Source organism: Epinephelus fuscoguttatus, linkage group LG15, assembly GCF_011397635.1.
Source record: "Epinephelus fuscoguttatus linkage group LG15, E.fuscoguttatus.final_Chr_v1".
Taxonomy (NCBI): domain Eukaryota; kingdom Metazoa; phylum Chordata; class Actinopteri; order Perciformes; family Serranidae; genus Epinephelus; species Epinephelus fuscoguttatus.
The window spans coordinates 16,786,823-16,793,370 of NC_064766.1; the positions used below are offsets into that span (position 1 = coordinate 16,786,823).

At 41.7% G+C, this 6,548-nt stretch overlaps 1 protein-coding gene across 4 annotated transcripts in view; it reads right to left on the bottom strand.

Annotated features, from left to right (window-relative positions):
• Positions 1-6,281, bottom strand: part of LOC125901681 (RNA-binding Raly-like protein) — a 67,526-nt gene extending 61,245 nt beyond the window's left edge. For 2 of the 4 annotated variants that reach the window (XM_049597503.1, XM_049597502.1), the window contains exons 1-2: positions 6,065-6,281; positions 5,601-5,690 (exon numbers count right to left, since the gene is read on the bottom strand). The gene's annotated coding sequence lies outside the window, so the exon portion shown is untranslated. The remainder of the gene's footprint in view (positions 1-5,600; positions 5,691-6,064) is intronic. The other 2 variants (XM_049597499.1, XM_049597501.1) reach the window with 1 other exon arrangement.
• Between the last annotated feature and the right edge of the window lie 267 nt (positions 6,282-6,548).

Below are 6,548 nucleotides of genomic sequence, written 5' to 3' on the forward strand. Positions count from 1 at the left end.
CTATGATAATTAGCGTTTACATTGAGAGGACACAACACATGTAACAAGCGTTAATTGACATGCATTCTGGTGCGTCTCATACTGCAGCTAAAGGGTGCCTCTGTGCATCAGTATCTAACACCAAAGACCTCTGACCAATCGTCTGTATTTGATGAGGTGGGAGTGAAATTGTGTTGCCACGACTTTTATGTAACATGTGTGTGTGAGTAACTGATATATAAATGATCATTTTGTGGGTGAAATATTTTTTTGAAGGGAACATTTTTAACCCTGTTTTTCTTGTTACCGGCAGCCTTTGCCAGCTATTTAAGAGATAATCTATTGCATCACCGTGTATGATGCTGCTGCCTTCGGAGAGCTCTTAAAAGTTTGTTTTTTTACGTCATTTGGAGACTTTCCCATTCTCACCCCTGTGGAAAAAACTCAGAACGAAGAATTAGCCGTACATCAATATGTGTATTTGAAGGAAAGAGGGAGAAAAAGACTCCACCTGCTGTTGTAGCAGGGGAGTCCACAGCTCCACCCGAGGGCATATGAACACATGCCATGCTTTCCCATATCTCTTGGCACGGACATATTTCTCCATTTCCTTAATTCTCCTCTTGTGTGACTGCCAAATATAGCTTCCGCTCCACCAGGCTGAAGTAACTGGGTTACTAGAGCTGTGAGTAATTAGCTGATTTCTGCTTTACGGCACCAGGAGGCTGCAGAGTGAGGTGTAAAATCATAATAAGGGAATGATTTGGGGCAGGATTAAGAGCGAGGGTGAAAGGTTAGAGGTGAAAGTCAATCTGCATCACAATGTGCAGGTTTGATCCTATGAATCAAACATATGCATGGAGCTGAGCTGGATGATATGGAGTTTACTCTCTGTGAATGCCAAAAACAATGTCACTGAGAACTGATTATAATTTCATTCCAGGAACGATTTGCAATTTAAATGGAAAGAAAATGGCTTTGGTCTGCTATTGAACGTTATAAGCTCTCAGTGTTTTCATCTTATTGTATAGTAGAAGCAGATTTCATAGACACAGTGACAGAAGAGCGGATACATGCTAAAAAACTGGTTAACTCGAAATAATGCACATTTTCATGCAAATAAACCATCACTGTGATGGGACCAGTTTACTGTCTTGATGGTGCTTTACTTTCTATATTTGGTCAGAGGCATTTCACAACAGCTACACCTGATAATATAATTCAACTCAATCCAAAATTCACACAATATATGCTACATTTATAAAGCCCACAGTGTCTAATTTTGTCATTCAACTCTATGGTAAATTTGGGGCTGTATGTTTATTTGACAAAACAACACAAATAACTGATCCACACAAGGCATATTCCAGTTTTGGTTTACAAAAGATTTAATTAAAGGACAGAGCTGCCAAAATTCTATATTTTTGTAACTGTCAATAAATCCCATGAAAAGACCAAACCCAACAATGCGGAAATCCGCCTCTTGATACTTTCTGTTTCCCTCAGCCTGTCTGCAGCCCATTGGTTCCCACTAAATACATAAATCTTTACAAACAGGTCGTGACTGTTACTAAAAAAAAGACTGAATGTTTAATTTGTTGGTGATTAATACATAACTGGTGCTCTCTCAGCACAGTGTATGAGGGACTGACTCAAAATAAACTGCAGTGCCAAGGTTCTTCATAATGAAGGGACAACAGTGTGACCTGCACGTCTATGGTAGTGGTTTACAACATTTTAACTTTGACGTACCCCCACAGACTGATCCTGGATTTGTTGATTCTTGTGCTTGGTCACTTTTTTTTACTTCTCTGCTCGCTTGTTAACAAGTTTTCATGATTTCAATCACAGCAGATTGTGTTTAAGGGTTACAGCTGGCTCAGGGTGGTGGGAAACTAAAGTGTGTCTGTTCAGTTGGCAGATTATAGCTGGTAGTTTATTGATTATTAAGAGCAAACACAAGATCATCTACACACCAATGTGTAATTGGATTTGAATTTTGAGTTACTCTACAACAGTGGTTCCCACTCAGTCGAGCCAAGGGGTCCAGATTTGTCCTTAGTCATTAGTTCAAGGTCCACACAGTTTAATATATTCAGCGTCACATTGTTATTCACTCACTTTACAGCAGGAAACAGCACTTCGAAATAAAGCTCTGTGCCGGATTTTCATTGTACTTGTGAGTCACTTGCAGTCCACTGAGAATGGACCCGTGACCAACCAGTTGGGAACCACTGCATTACAATATTTCCATAGACCCCCTGGAGCACGTGGGAGTCACTGGTCTTTGGCACAGAGGAATAAGCTGCACCAGGCTCTGGCTACACAGACAATACGTGTCAATAAGGTCAATTCATTATTGTTTTTCTTCTTCATGGGATTTGTTCTTCATAGGTATGTCAGTGGTTTACCATTAACCAATTAATCACTGGGAATATTTTTGACCAGTTAGGAATGTCAGTCTGTTGGTTAAAATGTCTGCTCCTCAGTTCACTGCTCAGCACCACCACCCAAGTCTAGTAGGGGTTAGCTAACAACACAGCTCATTGGTAATTATCGCTAGTAGCCAACCCAACAGCGCTGCTTTGTAAACACTGTGCCCACCCTCTGGTCTCCCCACAGGTCGCCTTGGTGAGTTAGTGGCTAAATCTTGAGCTGCAAACCTGCTTTAGCATCGTTAACCCGGTTAGCTCTGTTAGCATTATCATCAGTGTCAGTACGGCTAGTGGCACTAACATAATTAACAATGCTAAAGAGTTGTTGTTGTTGTTGTTTTTTGCGGCTCAAAGTTTCTGCTGAGTTTCTGCAGCAACGCATCAAAACAGCTAGCTAGTTCCCACCCAACCCAGCTGGTGCGCAGCTCAGAGCGGCCAAGGCTAACCAGTGGAGACTGAAGGGTGGGCAGGGGGCATTATGTTGCATATTGATGCAGCTAGCTGTCTGTCTGTCTGCCAGTAAAGCTAACAAAAATAAAATAAAATAAAAGCAAGACATTTACATCACAAAACATTAAAGTTTCACCACATCTGAATGGATAGTGCTTTAAAATACATGCTAAAGCTCACTGAGACAGTAGTGCCCGAGATTGAAAGTAAAGGTCTCTTGCATTTCATGTCATTTTGTGTATTTTTTATTAAAATTAAACAGGTAGTTACAGATTAATGGGTGTCTGACATCTCTAATTTGCAGTTGTAAAAATACAGAATATCACAAAATTTATCCTTTAAGTTCAGCGAGTTTAAAACACACAGGAGCCCTGTCTGAGAAAGTATTATTGTTGTGTTTACCTAAGGTGAAACCTCTTATTTTAGCCTGTTGAATGGATGCATTTTAAACCTGCTAAACTTGACAATATAACACCATCCCATACAATACTCAGGCAATAATAGATATCTTCATAGAAATGACAGTGTTTAATTGTTGTTGGGAATCTGTCAGTAAACTTGGCTACTGTGCATAGTTTGTGTCTACATTTTTAAGTGTTCCTGTTATTTTGGTGAGAAACAGGACCAATACCTGTTGTATACCTACTTATCTATCATCACAGCGATTTGGACAAAACCCACTAAATTAAGCTTTTTCCAACCAGTTTAAAATATACTCTGACTCCTTCAGAGAAAAGTATTATCTTATCTAGGGTGAAACCTGTGTTTTAGCCTTTTGAATGGGGGTTACAGAGCTTGAAATAGCTCCGAATAAGATGTGTGCGGTGTAGAGGGCAGAGGTTAGTGAGTGGAGACACTTCAGACTTCCAGGCAAGAATCAGCTCGCTCCAGCTGCCAGAGTAATAAAGTGTTGGCAGCTGTCCACGGTGCTGAAATCAACCACTATCTCTTTGAATGGAGAATAAAAGGAGCTGGCCGTGGTGCCGAGATACTGACGCTGCTCAGCTAATGGCACGTCTCACAACACAACTGAGCATCAGGTGCATGCATATACCGTTGTTCATCCAAACTACTGCTTTCCAATGGCTGAGGAGACGGACTGTACTGAGAAATGTGTTGAATATGACTAATGCAGGCGTGGAACACAGCGAACACATCCAAGAATAGGAGATCTAATGCGGAGCAGTGGGTATTATCACATGCATAATGTAACACAGGACTGTTCTATGTGAAGTGGATATTATAGATGTGAGTGTGTGTGTGCTGGTGACACACACATACACACACTTTCGCACACGCCATCATCTTTCTTTTTGTTTGTCTGACTCCCTCATCTGTTTTTGTCTTTGGTTATCTCTCACATGCAGGGATATAAAAAGAGACAGCCCCCCAAATCTGTTCTTTGACCTATAGTCTGAAAGCTGGAGCAGCTCTAAAAATGTTTTTCATCCGTATCTCAAAGAAGATGGACTCTGTGGCGCGTGGCTTTGAGGCAGCCCACATCGTACACCTGCTAAGGGTCAATGATCATCCCGGCCCATGGGTGCAGAAACGTTAAGACAGGCCTCGACTGGACAGAGACAGATTACTGACCGGTCCAGAAATGCCGGGCGAAACTTTATTCCTTCCTTGCACCTCTCCTCTCTTAGTGATTCTGTGCATGCGTATATAGGCTGGCTATTCCAGAGCCAGCCTCCCACCTCATCCCTAGTGAGAGATAAGTATTGTTTGCGTAGCAGCACATTTCATGCTTGGCTTCCCCCACCTGTTCCCTGACCTGCAAAGTCTGAAGGCTGGAATAGCTGTCAAATGCCTTCACCCGTATCTTTCGAGGATGATTGAAAGGAGGTTTTGTCTTATAAATGTTTTTGAGAGCATTACGTTTTTAGCAGAAAAGCAAACTTTGATGAAGGATTTTTAAAAAAGGTGAAACCAGCAGCCACTTTTCTCTCTTTTTTTTGGCTGTTAATTGCAGGAGAATTTGTGTGTTTTTTAATTTGTCGCCTGCAGGTTTGTGGGTGAATTCCGGCTGCATGTCAAGGTCAAACTATTAATCAAATCTATCAGCCCCATTTGCATAATGAACTGCTGCAAAATTTGCCTGGGCCTTGAGGACCCCCTCTGGTCCTCTCCTCCCCTGCTCTCCATCGACTCATTCAGCCAGTTTAAGTTTCCAGGCATCTCTGTGTGGTGTCTGGTGTGTGTGTGTGTGTGTGTGTGTGTGTGTGTGTGTGTGTTCATGCCAGTTATCGCTCCCAAACGCTACAAGGTTTGTGTGTGTAGCAAGAGAAACAGGGTGGAGGAGCACAGCTGTGTCTGGTTCAATTGGCAGGAATCTGTTGTTGCTTCTGTTTTGTTTTGCACAGCAGTGATTTGCATTCATAGAGTTGTTTGAATTTTCCCAAATTGAGAGGCAACTTTGAAGGGCAAAAAAAAAAAAAATCCTGCATCCTGTGACAGTTTTTTTTAATCACTTTTCATCAGTCCTCCAAAGAAACAAGAATATGCATGAAACAATGCCTTTAATTGTTTGATATGTGTTTCCTCAGAGTTTTGAAGACATACATTACAATAGGTATTAAAAGAGCTAAAACTATTTGACAATTCAATGCAAATCCAGCTCTGTCCGAGATATCCGTTTTTGCAAAACAAAAAGTTCCCATTTGCTCGTTAAGGCTGCACAAAGAAGTACAAAGAAAATACCAAAACAAACTCCAGCAAAGTGAAATTTCTCACCTATTCGAAAAGCAAAATCCTCAAAGATGAAAATCAAAACTGTTATTTTTGCGCCCTCGGAGACGTTCAGCCTCCAACACCAGAGAAACACTGCAAGATCAGAGGAAAGCACCAAAAGCAAAATCACACCAAAACAAGCCATGATGAAGGGGGGGAAAAAGACTAGAAAATAAGCAAAAGGTGGGGATTTTTGAACAAGTGAGCTCGGAAAGAAGCTGCTTCGGGAAGAGAAGAGGAAGAGAGAGAGGAAGAGGGGGGAAAAAATATCAAGAGCGTCCGCAAAGCACGTAGGGCTATTTCTCAGTGGATGTCGCCGGAGCAACAACACTCAGCATCCAAGATTTAAATCAGTGCATGCAGAAAACGAGAAAACATTTTCCCCGTGTCGGAACACCAAGACAAGAAAGCAAGAAAAAGAGGATAAAAATATGCTTTAAGAAAATGGCAGTGGAAAATGTACTCACCGAGCGGGAGTAAAAGGGTTCAATTAAAAAGAAATTGGGCGTATAGCGGTGGAGGATTGGTGGTGTGCAGGCTTGTATACACCGAGGCTCTGCGTCCCTTTTGCGCTCTCTATCGCTGCCGGTGCTTGAGTCATGTGACTCGGGATTGGCCAGAGTTTCTGAATCAGTCCAAGCTTTTTCCTCCTGTAGCTACACACGGAGGCATTCAGTGCTGTAATGGATAGGAGCCTCTCCGATCATGTCATTGATTTTTATGCCCAGTGTTGTTTGAGTTTCTCAAAATAGGGTCCGGGGTACCACAGGGGGTCAGTGACGGTGTGTCAGAAGGGGTCCTATGAGTTAAAATGTGAGTTATCTTTTGCTGCATTCCCTAGGTGAATAAATGCATATAGTGTGTGATTATATTTGGTAACAAAGTCAAGTCACACTCCTTTGTTTGAAGTACAAATATGATCCTTTCTATGTGTATTCTTACCCAAAGTCA